The sequence below is a fragment of the Halichoerus grypus genome, chromosome 5 (genome assembly GCF_964656455.1).
Source record: "Halichoerus grypus chromosome 5, mHalGry1.hap1.1, whole genome shotgun sequence".
Lineage (NCBI taxonomy): Eukaryota > Metazoa > Chordata > Mammalia > Carnivora > Phocidae > Halichoerus > Halichoerus grypus.
The window spans coordinates 133,026,120-133,041,937 of NC_135716.1; the positions used below are offsets into that span (position 1 = coordinate 133,026,120).

The 15,818-nt window shown below is 46.2% G+C and overlaps 1 protein-coding gene across 9 annotated transcripts in view; it reads left to right on the forward strand.

The window, feature by feature from the left end:
• Positions 1–813: 813 nt before the first annotated feature.
• GNG12 (G protein subunit gamma 12) overlaps positions 814–15,818 on the forward strand; it is a 127,061-nt gene continuing 112,056 nt past the window's right edge. For 3 of the 9 annotated variants that reach the window (XM_078072941.1, XM_078072940.1, XM_078072939.1), the window contains exon 1: positions 839–1,273. The gene's annotated coding sequence lies outside the window, so the exon portion shown is untranslated. Of the gene's footprint in view, positions 1,302–1,846; positions 1,955–15,818 lie in introns of those variants that run through there. The other 6 variants (XR_013448132.1, XR_013448133.1, XR_013448135.1 and 3 more) reach the window with 5 other exon arrangements.

Below are 15,818 nucleotides of genomic sequence, written 5' to 3' on the forward strand. Positions count from 1 at the left end.
TCCCTCTTGCAACCTCGTCCAATTATTTCGCTGGGAAGGATACTTGAGTAGGGGTGGAGAGGAAAGTAAGAGTAAAGATGACGGCCTAACCGCAGTCCTTGGCTGCAAGCTTCCCTGGGCCTCACTTCTCTTCAGTTGGTGAAACAACACACAGACATCCCTCATCAATGCCACCAGACTCCATTTCAAGCATGGACTCGGCCCACACTGGTTCCAAGTGACCTAGTTTGGCCTCACCTTCTCTTTTGTCTTCACCCTGTCAAACAAGAAAGCAGATACCTGGGGATAAGCGGGAAGTCTGCTGAGTGGTAAGGTTTCTGCACATCCGTCTTTTTGACTCTTTCTGGACTTTTTGAGGCTGAGCGCCTTGTCTGAGTCATCTTTGTGTCTCTCCATCACCTTTAGTGCAATGCTTGGCACACAGCAAGTGCTCAGTGAATGTTCCTTGAATGGCTGTTTGTATGAATAGTTTGAACTCTGTGTAAACGGAAGGGGCTCTTCAGACTACCTGACCCTGAATCCATTCAGAGAAGACGAACCAAATCCAATTAATTCGTTATGCAGAACTCTGCCAGGTATTGGGCATTTGGAAGCGCAAATTTCCTGGGGGAGAGATGGAGAAGCTCGTGATGGGTGCATGCACTTCAAATTCAACAGTCCGCAGTTCTATCTCCATTTTCTGGGAAACAAAATCTCCCCATGACCCCAGGGCCCTTTAAATTTTACTGTGACTGTTTTCTTAAGAAATTCCTGGAGCAGAGCCTAACTTTTGTGTAGGGGGTTGGCAGCGCTCACATTCGCGGCCCAGGGGACGGTTGGCATAGGGGTTAGCGAGGCGTTCGCACGCGAAGGAGACTTTGGAGAGTCAGAGCCGCCGGGTGGAGGGTTCTGTGAAGTGGGGGGGCCCGAGAGTCCTTGAACTTCAGGGCCTCCATGAATTTGGGGAAAGGAAAATGCGGACGACCAAGGCGGCCAGACGTTTGTGGAGCTCTACAGCTCCCGACCTCTCCCCTTCGGCGGGCGGGACACGACACGGGTTCGGCGGCCGAAGCCCAGAACAGCCAGGGTGCCTGGGCCGGAGGGAGGGCCAGGGCCGGAGGAAGGAGTCCGGGGCCGCCGCCGCCCCGCCCGTCGGGCTGTCCGCCCCGCCTACCCCGAGCGAGGCGGAGCCGGCGCCCGGAGAAGCAGGAGGAGAGGTCGGAGCCGTCTCCAGGAGCCCTTAGAGACCGAGTCCCCGGCGGCGGCGGCAGTGGCGGGGGGAGCGCACCGGCAGGCGAGTGGGCACCGAGCGGCGGGCGCAGGTGGCGAGTCTGGTCCCCGCGGGCACAGGGGCGCAGCGCGGGGCGTCGGCCGGCCAATTCCGAGGCCGCCTCCGAGTTCCCGGTGCTGGGAAGCGAGATGGAGGGAGGGAAGGGAAGGGAGGAAGGAAGGAAGGAGGGAGGGAAGAGTGTCCCGGAGGGCGGGGACTGGTCGGGGCACTGGGCGCCGGAGAAGGGGATGGGGGAGGGAGGGCGGGCGAGGGACGCCGAGACCGGGAGGCGGACTGCGCGCTCGCCCTCGACGGGCGGCGGCTGAGGAGAGCGGGGGCCCCGCGGGGCTAGGGCTGGGGACCCGGCCGCTGGGATGGGGGCGGTAGCGGCAGGAAAGGTCTCGCAGCTCGCCCGCGTCCTCGCCGGCCCGCGGCCATGCGCCCCGCGCCCGATTGGGGTTGGGAGGCTCCCTGTTCCCAGCCCTTCCTTGCGGTGGTGCCAGGCTCTGGAGGCGGGCAGGCATCTGGGGGCGACCGGGGCGCCACGCCCCTCTTCCCTACTTTCTTCCGCTCTTTCTTGGGACTAGCGGGCGGGCGAGCAGCCCTGGAACCCGCCCGCCGCTGGGTCTAGCGGGGCAGTAGCGGGGCAGAAGCGGGAGAGAGAGGAGAGCCCAGCTCACAAGTCCCGCGAGGGACCCCCCAGCAGTGAGTGGCCTCGAGGCTGTATTGGCAGGTGGTATGGGGAGGTCGAGGCTCAGACGCGAGTCTTGCGTGAATTTTTTTTTTTAAAGCATTGTCGGGACCCTTATTACGTGGATCAGGGTGACCCCCCCCCCCTTAATTTTAGCTAGGGCAGATCAATTAAAACTAATTTTAAAACCCTTTAAAACCCTGTCACTAAAGACCTCCGACACTTGTCCCTCGCCTTATGTTTGTGTCTTGTAAACTTAAGCCATTCATAACTTTCGCAGAAGAACTCGTGATTCTTGTTAAATCACCGCCGTGGAGTGAAACTTTGGACAACTGGGAATCCAAGAGAAGAAACTGATGAGGCCTGTTATCTCGTAGTCACCCTTGACCGGGCGTGGTTGTATACAAACAAGGTTATGGAGAAGGAAATGGGCAAAAACCGGACAGAAGGGAGGTCCCCTGCGCCCACGTGTCGGGGCACGTTTAATGGCTGCTCTGAGTGGAAACAAACCGGGAATTTATTAGACCTTGTGGAGTTGGACAAACTTCACATGATTAGCTTCCTTCCCATCAGTTCTTTCCTTTCCTCCCCTGCTGTCTTTGTGGACACTGTTTATATTTCCTGGGGCTATTGTAGCTTCGTCTGAATGGATTGTCTATAATGAATCTTTTGGATGTTGTCAGAGTCAGGGCTGTGTCTGTGTGTTCTCTCTTTTAAAAGCGGAGTTCGGCTTTGTTTTTAAAGTGCTAGTCACCACGCTGCAGCATTGCTGGTGCTTCTCAGCTCTCGGTGTAAATGATCACAGGATGGCGGCCCTCACCTAGGAGAACCAGGAAGGCAGGCGACGCAGGAATGACGGGGTTGGGTTTTACTATTGCCAAAACAATCACATTCAAGTAAAGAGCTGTTTTTTTTTTTTTTAAGGCCAAATTGTGTGTATTAACAAGCCCCTTTTTCAGTAAGCAAACATGATTCACATAGGTGGTTTTTAAAAGTAATCAAACATTTTATAGACTCTTCAGTGATAAAAGGATTCTGGGATCAAATGTTTAGTCCCTTTGCTTCCCTAACAGTTAACTAGCACCATAAAACCCTGGTTTAAGTCCAAAAAAATGCTGAGCAGTCTAGCAACTATGTTTTTAGACCTTATAAAAAAATGTGGTCGTATTTTTACTGTGTTTAACCCAGGTAATTCGCTAGGTCTTGAACCCAGACAGCATTTGAATTTGTGTAGAAATACATAAAAATGTGAAACTGTTTCACAAGAGACTGAGAAGATTAATATTATAAGTCTTTCTGTGTAGCAAGCTCCAGTCTCATTTGAAAGATTAGCTCTCTAACAGTGAGATTGGTGGTGTTGGGCTTGTGTTGTCCTCACTTGTTGAAGGACGTGGGTGGTTTGTCAAGTTGTGACAGCAGAGAGTTTCATAGTCAAAACACTTGAGGAAATGGTTCCCGAACGCAAGATTAATTTTGTTTTTTTATGTTGGAAATCTCTCTGAGACAAGAAATGAAAAATTTCAAATTTAGAATCACATCATTTATTGCTGTATAAATGGTCAGATTTATATTGGGTGTTTTTTGTTTGTTTTAAGTTTTGTATGTCAGCTTAAGCTTAATTTAGGGAGGTAAGTTGCGGAAGTCAGATTTTTTTGAGGCCTGATTTGGAAGAGAAGCAGTTTATCATCAGTGGTTTGGAGTATGAGTTTCGGTTTAGACAGACCTGGATGGGAGTATTAGTTATTTAATCTTTGCAGGCTGATTGGTAAAGTGGGGATGATAGTGGTCTCTATCTCAAGGATTTTTATGAAAATATATGAAACAATCTTTGCAAAACACTTTGACGGCACCTAACACACAGTTAATGTTCAACACGATTGGATATTTTACTTCTCTAGCTTACTCCAGTGGCAGGCTGTTGGATAAATTACAAGATGGCAGCTTAAGCCTTCTGGAAATGCTAGATAGAGCTATTTTAAATTCCAAAGAAGATACCTGATTTTATAGATAGAGCTATCTATCTAGAGGTATAAAATACCTGTGGACAATGTGTGCCATGTTTCTACCACAGTGCTATGAATAATTATGATTAATGGATTGATAGCTTTAATAGGCTTTTAGTGCTGAAGTTATAGTCATATAATATTTTTAGAGCCAGGCAGTCAGAAACATTTCATTAATCATATTTTAAATTTAAAGAGAGTTTATATTTTTAAAAGTTGTGTTTATTAGCCTGGGTAGGAAATTAAACCAGGAACAGAAATATTTATCTTTAACCAAGTATGATTTTTAATTAAAGTATGAAAAAATGTTACCCAAGGGTTTCTAGTTATTTTTTCATGTACTGATGTTCAGTGCCTACAGATAAGCCATCAGAAGTGTTTAGGACCGATTGGGAGCATTTTGTAAACGTTTTATAAAAGTGTCGTGACTGGTTGTAAACTCTTGTGAGAAGGAGTGCTCAGCTGATTCAAGGACTCTACTCATCACATTATTGAATCAATTTCAAAACTTACAAAATGCTTCTGTCTTTAAAACAAATCCTTTCAAGCACCTGTTGTTTCTTCCTTGACGCATATCAGGTACATGCGATTGGACTGATTGGAATGGTAGTTCCTGTAACAGATGACTTCCCATTTTACTCATTGTCCCACAGGGATGCAGAAATGGTGCTTTATGATATTTGTAAATAATTGTAAAGGGTACAATGTTATTATGAATCGTTCCTTGCCTAGGACATCATACGCTGAAGCAGTGAAGGACTTGATTGAATAAATTATTGATTCTTTTCATTCCTAGAACATCATAGCATAGTGATGGATTCCTGGCTTATGCTTCTAGGTGTGTAAGAGTGTGGGCAAGTTGCTTCATATCTTTCTGCTTCCACGAGGTGTTGTGTGGGATAAATGAGTTAATCTGTCTAAAGCATTTAGAACAGTGACTGGCACATTGTGTTCATCAAATATTAATGTTAAATTATTACTTCCTGAGATTTTCTCTATCTAAATATTATATAATGAGCCTGTATTACTTTTGTAACAAGGAAAACAACTATAGGAAATTTTAATGTTTCCCCCAAATCTAAAAAAGTTCAGTAATTTAAAAAGTCCTGCCAAACAATGCTTACAAAGTAAGAGAATATAATTAGGCAATTGTCAATGCATTTTTTTAAAATGTGAGATGGATTGCTACGTTAATTTGTTCAACAAATTAATTCTCCTAGATCTCAATCCCATTTTCCTTTCTTATTAGAAGCTTAAAAAATAGAACAGTAATCCATGGAATTCTATGTTACGATAGGTTAAGTATGGGAAGGGCAGTGTGCACAGTTACAGTGCATTATTAACAATTATAGCTAGGTCAAAAAAAAGTTTATGCAGATGAAGGACAGTTTAGAAGAAAATATAGACCAGTGGATGGTAGGATTCCGGTGCTTTCCCTCTTTTCTATCCAGTTTCCCCAGTGAGAGTGTGTGTGTGTGTGTGTATGTGTGTGTGTGTGTGTGTGTGTGTGTATATATATAATATAAAATATATATATAAAATAAAAAGTCTCCTGTGTAACAGTTACTCAGTAAAAACTGGTTTATTAGCTACAAATAGCAGGATTTTGTTTTAGGAAAAAACACCAGATTGCATAGCAGTTGAAGGTCCTTACATGTAGTGAGAACTGTTTAGTTCTCACATGTAGTGAGAACATGTAGTGAGAATTGTTTAGCTGTAAAAGAGAGGCCCTTTCAGAAGTTGTAGGTATATACTTTTTTTTTTCTTAAAGATATATTTACCAGAGAGAGTGCAAGAGCATGCAGCAAGGGGGGGGGGGGCGGGGCAGAGGGAGAGAAAAATCCTGAAGCAACTCCCTGCTGAGCTCAGAGCCCAAGGGCTTGGGGGGGGTTCCCCAATCCCAGGACCTGAGCCGGAAATCCAGAGTGGGCAGGCCACCCCAGAGGCCCCTGGAGGTTCCTCTTGAGAAATGTTTGGAATTAAGGTTTGCATACAGACAGGTTTGCCAACCTCGACTTTATGGAAATGGTCACTTCTCAGGTCTAGACCCTGTATTGACGAGTTGCGTGCACACACACCCCCTTCAGCTGTCAGGTGCCCCTCGACAGTCCCAAGGAAGACATAAGGGCACTCAGTTTAACAGGAAAGCTTGACAGATAAAAAGTACTTCCCGTACAAGTCTGTGCTTCCATGTATTGAGCTGTTCTGTATCCTGGGCCCCGATCTCAGCCCTTCACATATATGATCTTGCTCAGGCCTCACAACAGCCCAGATGAGGAAGCAGAGAGTCCCTCAGTGGCAAGATGAGAATCTGACCCAGCGTAGTTCCAACTCCGCATTCCGTGCACTGCGCACGCTCTGCTGGGAGCTGGCCTGGAGCTGCCTCCTGAGAAAGGGGCTGGGGGAAGGGCAGTGGAAGTTCCATATAGAAGCTATAAATCAAACCAAGAGAAACATGGGAAGAGGTCTCCTTTTAGGGGTGACATGACCCACCTGAGGAGAATTATCAGTGCCTTTCTTTCCATCAGGCTTAGCCCTCTTCAGTCAGAGAAGTCAAAGCTTCCAGAATTGCCTCAGAGACCCAGCAGGCCTGAAGTGATCTGTGAAGTCGGCCTCTCCCAGGCCTGGACTCCCAGAGAGGCCTTGAGAGTACAGAGGAAGGGACTGGCCTGCTAAGTGCTGTTCTAGAACTGCCTCATACCAACAGGTCCTGTTCTCCCCACTGTGCCTCTCTTAGGAAGAGCAGTGAGCAAGTGACTTGGATCTAGGGCAGAGTGGAGTGATTTGACTGAAGGTTACTTCTAGCTGGATTTTTCCATTTATTGCCGAGTCTTAAAAATCATTTGTAGTGTCACTTAAATGTTTGGTTTATCATGTCAGACTTTATTGGGTACCGTAAAAGTGCTTAGTGTGAGTGTCTGGTTGCCATCCTCTGACAAGGAGGGTTTCTGTCTTCTTTTAATGGGTCTGCATTTCAGAAGATTACTGTATAATAAAAACCAAGGTGTTGCAGACGGGTTAAGACTTTTGATACTTTCAATTCTGCTGGAGAATTAGTAGCTAAAAGAAGAAATTCTTTTAGGTCTGCCTAGTGAATCAGTTGCTCAGAATTTTCAGTACTTTTTCACATTCATTGATTATAAGCGGAGGCTTGGCTTTCTTACAGAATGGACAATCATTCTCCTTGCAGTCAGTGTCACGTAATTGACATAGGACCCCCTTTGGTTGACCAAGGAGAATCGTGTAAGTTCTGGTTTAACTTGGGTGGGATCATCATAAATGCTTACTGGTGTGGGCTGTGAATCAAGCATTAACTCTGTACTTGCATCCCTGTAGGGAGAGTTTATTCTGTATGGCTGTGTGCAAACCACATGAACCCACTGGGGTGGAATCTTAACTTTACCGATAGAGAATAATCGGGCTTTTATTGACCTGCAGATACTATGGGCGAAAATGTCCCTGAGCACTGGACCTTAAACCCTTGCCCTCACCGGGACCCTTTGACTAAGACCCCAAGCTTGTGGTGACCTCAAATTTTGTCTGCTTTTCGCAGAAAAAATTATTGCAGAGGAGCAACACAATTTAGCTATCAACATGGGCTAAATAAATCTAAGGATGGAAAGAGGAATCAAAGTCCGAAAGCTGCTTGGATTTTATTGAGGCTTAGTGAGGACTTTGTTGATATAAAACCATCACACTGGGTTTATTCAACCTGAAATCTCAGGCAAATTGGAAAAGTGTTGAAACCAGCAGACTTGATGCCTGTCCTGTACCCAGACTACTGAAACGTTTTGAATTATTAGAGCGTGGCCTGCACATTAGACCACGGGGCTTCACAGGGGTGTATAAGGTGATGATTGGCTGCTCAGACAAGTTGTCAGGGGAGAGTCGGATGCCTGGCCAAGTAGCAGAAGGATTGAATTGTGACTTCTTGACAGGGCTGCTTTGAACTCTTGTACAGGTTGTTCACTGCACAAGAGTGTCTGGCCAAAGAAACAAAGAGGGGGCACAGATCTCAAAAAGCCACTCAAAAAAGTGTCCTGGGCTCGATCTGCCTCTGCCAGGAGGAAGGGGCACTTCTTTCTGATGCCATCAAGTCTGCCAGGCTAGGTCCACTTGGAGGGCTTGCTTTCTTCTAACTCACACAAGGACACAACGTGGCTGGTAGTAGTAGCTCTGCCCCTCACAGGCCTCTCCGGCCACAATAAACTCTAAATGCCGTGAGCTGGCAGAGTCTGGCACGTAGTAGGCGTCTAATAAATGCCAGTGGAATGAAGCAATAAAACCACGTTCTCTGTAGTGTGTGTCCGTGAAGTGTGTGAGCCAGTGTTCTTTTTTTAATCAAATCAGTAAAATTGATTGTATGTGCTAGGAAATGCACATTCAGGGGTGCACGTGCCCTGGGATGGGTTTCTTCCTCTTCCGTCCGTCGTTTCGTGAAGGGCAGGTAAAGACCAGCCCTTTGGGGGTTGACATTGTTTACTGTTAGTCGAACACCAACATCATGCTCAGTATTGCCTGATACATGCTGGGGTCCCTGCACCCCTTTTGTGGTCTACCTGGTGAATGGAATGCATTGGTGACTCCTGGGAATGTGCAAAGGGACTCGTGTGATTTATTGACCAGCCTGGGCCCTTCTCCGGGGAGGGGGGGGGCGGGTGGCGGGATGCAAAGGACAGTGGCTGCAGGAGCCTCTGGAACTTATCTATGAGCAACTGCTTCTCGTACGAAATGACTTTTATAGTGTATGGTAAGACGGGAAGAGCCTTATTGCTAAAGCTACCAAAAACTAAGAAAGGGAGCTTGTCTGTGCCCCCTCAGTGCTAGCTGGCACTTCTTGCGTAGTTTCTCTTTTAAGTTGATCCTTTAGAAAGCCTACTCTCAGAATGAACTTCCTCTTCCTGGCGGCTCTCCGGAGAGGCAATCAATCATACAGCAGGTAGGACCAGTCATGTTGGATTGATCAAACTGCTAAGACAGTGGTTCTGAGGATAGGGGTGCTGGTTTGTACTTAGGACTTTGGCCTTTTGCACCTTCGTGGAGGGACGGCAGAGCTTGTGGGGGAAAAAAATAAAGCTCACAGGTACAAAAATGTCAATACCTTTCACATTTTATCTTGGTTAAGTGCAGCCTTCTTCAGGCAAACTCAGATTCCCAAAGCAGAAATAGCAGGATTCCCTACTGAATTTCTTTAGATAGCAGACTCACCTATTGCATTTATGCTTATGGTTTGATTTTACAAGATGCCAGGAGGCTCACCTTTTCAGGACTATCTCTCTGTTGAATTAAGTGGAATATCCTGGTACATGGTTTGCCCTCTTTTTTTTTTAACATAAATATCTGATGAGCAGCATGCTTCAGCCATTACTGTCCAAACAGAAAGCAAATAAATACCCCTGGCATGTTGCCTGGGAGGTAATCTTAGCCTTTCTGTCCTTACCTCCCATTTGCCTGCAGTTCTCTGATTTTCTTCTGGCTGCAATAAATATCAGGGGCCTCAGGGATGCCCCACACCCCACCCAGCAGGTGATGTAAAACAGGGCAGAGATCGACCTCTCTAGGCACGCTGTGCTCACCTGAACTCTGGTGTGATGTCTCTGTGAGAACTCTGCGCAGCTTTCGCAGACCCCTTTGGAGCCAAACCCTCCTTAGACAGGCGTCTTCCAGGCTAGTCTTGTCCTCTTCTTCACACTCCTGTGAAGAATGGCTTGTACAACCTCTTCAGTTTTGTTTTGTTTTGTTTTGTTTTGTTTTGTTTTGTTTTGTTTTAGTGAGCTTTATGCCCAGTGTGGAGCTTGAGCCCACGACCGTGAGGTCGAGAGTCACGTGCTCTACCGACTGAGCCAGCCAGGCACCCGTCTTCATTTTTTTTTTAATAGGTCATGTATTTATATTATATGGTCCCCCAAACCCTCATAACCATATATAAAGGTAAACACTGAGAAACCGTGCCCCACCCCTTCCCCATCTAAGTCTTTCCCATACCCTATAGGTTGCAACTGGTAAATGCAGCAAATAATAAATATGTGTGTGTGTGTGTATTAGTAGTATGTCTTGGAGATCTCCGTCAGCACATAGAGATTTCTGTCTCTCCCTAACAGCACATTATTTTGTCACTCTATGGATGTACCATAGTTTATTCATCCAATCCCCTGTTGCCAGACTTTTGGATTGTTTCCAGTCTTCTGCTATTACAAACAGTGCTGCAACAAATAAAGGTGTAATCGTTCATTTTGCCTTTGTGCAGGTGTACCTAAAGGACCGATTCCCAGAAATGAGACTGCTGTATCAAAGGGCCCCATAATCCCCCTCCAGAAGGGTTGACTCATTTTGCCTTCTTACCGGCAAATGCACTAGATGGCCTTTCCCCCACAGCCCCACCAGCAAGAAGTGTGTCAGCTCTTTCTATTTGTGCGAATCTGGTTGGTGAGAAATGGTAACTTGGAGTTGTTTAAATTCTTCAGATTATGAGTGAAGTGGAGGTTTGGGGCCACTGGTACATTTTTCCCCGTGCGCTGTCTGAGCCTGTCCATCCTCCTGTGGGCACTTACTGACCTTTCCTCCAGAAACAAGCCTCTTGCCTACATTGCTGTCAGAATCTCTTAAACACAGACTTAAGAATGTGATGGCTCTTTTGGGCCAAAGGGTAAAGGGGGCTGCCAAATTGTCAGCGCAAAATTGAGAGAAGTGGAAAGTAGGGTTTTATGCCAGTTGCTAATGTCTGATTTATAAATAGTTTTCGGCTAATGGTATTATTAAACTGGGGCTTCTCCAAAACCATTATGAGGATGATCTTCTTGTCTAGAATTTCTCCCTCTCAAACAAAAACAAGGGAAGAGATTGAGAATGTATAAATTCCAGTGGCATTTCCTGCAAAATCTGTTAGGAAATCTAGAGTTTTCTGTTGATGTGTATCTCCTGAAAGGCTGTATGTGCCGCATTTTTTTTGTTTACCCACTGAATTGGGCTCCTGTTCTCCCTTTGACGTCAGCATCAGAGAACTGTTGCACTCTATGTCCAGAGTGAAAGAGAGGAAAGTAAAAGTGCAATGTGGGGAGGCTAGCCCGAGTTCAGGAATCGACCAGGGGTGTGGGGCTGGAGTTGCATAGAATCATCTTTCTTCTCGATGGGCTCTTTCTGTCAGCTCTGGGGATGATAGGTTCACATAAAATTAATTTTCATCTTTTTAAAAATGAAATCCATCAAAAGAGAGAAATTGTGAGTTAGCAAAAAAAGAAGACTGTGGTTTTTTGGTTTGCTTTTAGAAATCCACACGAGGCAGTCCTGTATAAAGTTAGCCTGCATCTCTATCAAAAAAAAAAAAAAAAAAAAGAAGAAGAAAAGCTAAACCAACCCCACATCAGCAACGAACTCTCCTTCCCAGAGCTCACACCTGTAGTAGAGGCCCATGGAAGCTCCAGAAAGGAGGACCTGCTCCTCCAGGGCCCAGTGTCCCCTTTCCACTGCCTGAATGTGTCGATGATCATAATTTATGAAGGGGGCTTTTCAGTTCCGTGGATGCTTTTTAGTTTTCTTTCCAGTATTTTCTTCTGTTGCTGTCGTGCTGACCTCCCCCATTACCGTGCCAGCTCCGTAAGGACAGGCTCTTGGTCTGCTGTTCTGTCCCCAGTACCTAGAAGGTTACCTAGCACTTTGAGGTGCTCCATCCACAGTAGGTGAACGAATGCTGCTGAGGGTAGGTACCTTCTGGACCTGGCTGGGTCTTTGCGGTCAACTGCACGCGATAGGGATGCATGTTCGACATGGGCCTGGCGTAGGCGGGGAGAGGGTGAGGGGGTAGGGTGTCGTGTTAGCCATTCCTGGCCTGGTCTTTCAGCAGGATTCTTTAGCCCTTATGCGCTCTGATAGTATGCGTGATGGTTTAGAGCTCAGGCTTGCAGTCTGAATCACCTGGGCAAGTCACCTGACTTCTTAGAGTCTCTGTTTGCCTATTTGCAACAGAGAGATAACAATACGCCATATTTCAACAAATTCAAGATGCCATCAATTATGGGATGTTGCCATTATTCTGTGTGCCAATAAGAAAAATATTGCTGTTTATTTACCTGTAACCCACAGCGACCCTCATCAACTTTAAGACTATGTTTTCTATGGCTGCCATAATAGAGTACCACAAATTGAACAGCTTAAAACAGCATACATGTATTATCTCATAGTTCTGTAGGTCAGAAGTTGGCATGGGTTTGGCTGGTTGCTCTGGGTTTTACAAGTCCTAAATCTTATTGGGAGGCTCTGGGAAGAATCCATTTGTAGGGTCATTGAGGTTGTTGGTAGAATCCTTGTAGTTGTCAGACTGAGGTCCCTGCCTCGTTGCTGGTTGTCAGCTGGGGGCCACTGTCAGCTCTTAGAGACCTCTCTCTGGTCCTTGTTTTTGGATCTTCTATCTCAGAGCCAGCAATAGCATGACTAAGTCCTTCTCATGCCTGGAATCTCTTTAAGGTCTCCTTCTGCTCCATCTTTGCCTCCAGCGAGAGAAAGTTCTGAATCTGTTGATTCAGTTGGGCCCACTTGGATAATCCAGACTATGTGCCTCCTCCCCCCACCAGCCCCCCCTCCCTGTATTAAAGTCTGTAACATTAATTATAGCTGTGAAGTCCCTTTTGCCATGTAATATAATATAGTCACATGTTCCAGGGATTAGGACATAGGCATCTTTGGGGGACCATTCTGCCCACTCAGAGAGTCGTCCCAATATCAGGGATGTAAACAGAATATGCTTCTTAGAATTGATGAAATACTATCTTTAGCTTAGGAATAAAGGAGCTACTGATGTATATAAACATTCAGTGGGTTAATAGTAAGTGTTCAGGTATTAAGGATTGTTATTATAATTAATATCAGGATCATACTGCTCTCATCAAACTTATCAACTTTAATTTCGGTTGAAGTTATTCACAGTTAAGTGCATTTGGCACTGACTGGGAGAAAATAGTGTTCCAGCAGTTAATTTGATGACGATGATGAGGTGCTAGGAGCTTTGCATACGCCTACTCTCACCTCACAGTAGCCTTCTGAGGTAGGGAATACAGGCTTCATTTACAGGTGAGGAAGCAAGTTCGGAGAGGTTGAATACTGCTTAAGAGCTGGTAGGAAGTGGTGGTGGCATCTTGCTTTGCAGCCAGGCCTGTCTGACTCTGAAGTCTGTGCTCTCCATGGCGCCATGTTACCTGTCCCACAGTCCCTGGTGGTAGCGTGTGAAAAGTGCAACAGGGGGAGGTGTCCACCAGGTTTATGGGCTGGAGGAAGAGACATCGCCCTGTGATGTGTCTGTCTTGTACTCAGATGTTTCTTTGCTATTAATGGTTTAGAGATCACTGAGGTCCTGTCTCTTCATCGTTTTTTCAGTTTTTAATAAGTACAAAAATGATCCTTTCCCATTCAACAGGGATCTTTCAGTTACCTACTCTGGGGACACAGCTATGAACAATACTGTGATTTATAATGAGAAGTATATATATGGTTCATCCCTTTCCTAAAACTCTTGGAATTTTTTAAGTGATGAGAGTGCTAAAGATTCTTTTGTTATGTTAATGAGGTGGCTTTTGAGCTCCACCTAAGGATGGGGGCTGGTTACCAGGGGAACTAACCTCGGGATTAGAAAATTGGAACTTTCAGTCCCACCCCTCTGACCTCCCAGGAGGTCACCAGTGATCAGTGATTTAATCAATTGTGTCTATGTAATGAAGCTGCCATAAAAACCCAAAAAGGAGGAGGTTAGGATAGCTTCTGGTTGGTGAACACCTGGAGATGCAGGGCGGGGAGCACACCTGGGCAGCTCAGCGCCCTTTCCTCACACCCTGCCCTATGCATCTCTTCCATCTGGCTGTTCCTGAGTGATAGCCAGTTATAATAAACTTGGAATCTAGTAAATACAGTGAGTTGAGTTCTGTGAGCACCCTCACAAAGGAACCAAACCCGAGGAAGGTGTCATGGAAACCTTGGATCTGTAGTCTGTGTTTCAGAAGCACAGGTGATACCTGGGCTTGAGCCTTGGGTCTGAAGGGGCTGGGCGGGGCGGGGCAGGGCAGGGCAGTCTTGTAGGACTGAACCCTTAACCTGTGGAATCTAATGCTATCTGGATCCAGATACGTAGTGTCAGAATTGAGTTGTGGGACATCCAGCTGGTGTTGAGAATTGCTATGTGGCGTGGCTCCCCCTTCTCCCTCTATCAACTGGACTTGGTGACCAGAACCCTTTTACATGCTGTGTGCGATTTTCAAGGGGAGGTAAGTTTAGCATTGGGGAATTTCTGCTTTTTAATATTTTAAGTGTAAGCAGGACAAAGGGGAAAAGAGAAAAGGAGGAGAGTGGTTCAGCAGAACTAGAGTGTAAGTAGTAGCTACCTGAATTCAGTAAACTACTCTAAAGATCACCATCTCTAGAATTTTCCCAAGATGTGACTGCAGATTGTTTGTCTTGGGCTCTTGAAATTCATGGAGATATTGTGGCAAACCACTGTTCTCATCTTCCCCTCAAAACCTGCTTTTCTTCCTGCCTTCTCTAACTTTCAAGACTTCTCCACCCAGGATGCCAGGCTCTGGACCAAGTCACCTGGAACCCTCTCTCCTCCTTGCCCACCTGCAGCTCAGCTACTCCTGGCCTCCACCAATGCCTGCCACATCTGCCTCCTAACCAGCCCACAGGCCTGCTCTTTACCTGCACTGCCTCTCACCTGGGTGGTTGCTAAGGTTTCCAGACCGACCTTGACCCTTCAGGCTGCCACCAGGGTGCTTTTTTTAAAACTTCAATCTGAATATGTCACTTCCTATCTCGCAGCCCCGCAAAGGCATCCCAGTCTAGTGGTTGAGAGTTCCTACTGTCCAGGTTCAAGGCCTGGCTGTGCTTCTTACAGGCTCTGGAATCTTAGAAGAGTTATTTATTTGCTGTGTGTCTCCATCTCCCCGTCTCTAAAATGGGAGCGATAATAGCACCTACCACACAGATAGGTTGTGGGATTGAAATGAGTTAATATGTGTGGAGCAGAAAGCCTCAGTGAACATTGTTCTCCCCCAGTGTTTGATAGCTGGCCTGGAGCTCCCCTTTCCTGCTGCTCCCTGCCTCCCCCTTCCCCGCCCCCCCCCCCAGGCCCTGCAGACCTGGGTCTGCAGACGCAGCTCTTTGCTGATAAGCTGCAGCTAGGGAAGCACACATATGCAGAGTACATATTTAGACATTTGCATAACAATTTGACAATCATTTTATATCTCGTGGATCTAATAAGAAATCGGACCTGCATTTCATATTTCATTTTTCTAGCAGTTCATTTTTAGTGCATTTTATCAAAGTATGGGTCCATGATGAGTTGGAACTAAATAAAACCAAAAAGCTGATCTCTCTCCACAGCTAGTTTGAGAAGCACCTCTGTGTTCCCACAGGCCCTCTGCAGTCGATTTACTCACCCTGGCCAGGTTACCCTTACTCACTGTGTAGCCTTACATCTCTCTGACTGTCTTCCCATCGTTTCCTTGGCCAAGAGTTTATCACACATTTCTTAAGTGCCAGTTTCTGGGGACATGAGGCTGAAGAAGGTACTGCCTCTACTTTTGAAAGTTTCCCTTGCACTACCCAGTAAATTCCTGCGTGTCTTTCGAAATCTAGCACAGTTTCATTATTTCCTCCATTAAGAAAATGTTTATTCCATACCAGCAGTTTACAAGGCACTTGCTATACTCTCTTCCTCTCCTTGAGGACCATAAGCTAATGGGGGCAGTAGACACAGAAGAAATAGGTAACAGCGTCGGATAGGAGTGTTCCATAGCAATGCGAGTTGGGAAGTATGGAAGGACAGAGCAGGGGGTGCCTGGCTTCCTTGGCCTGGGTAAGGGGGCGTGGGAAAGTCAGTAGGTGCATTGTC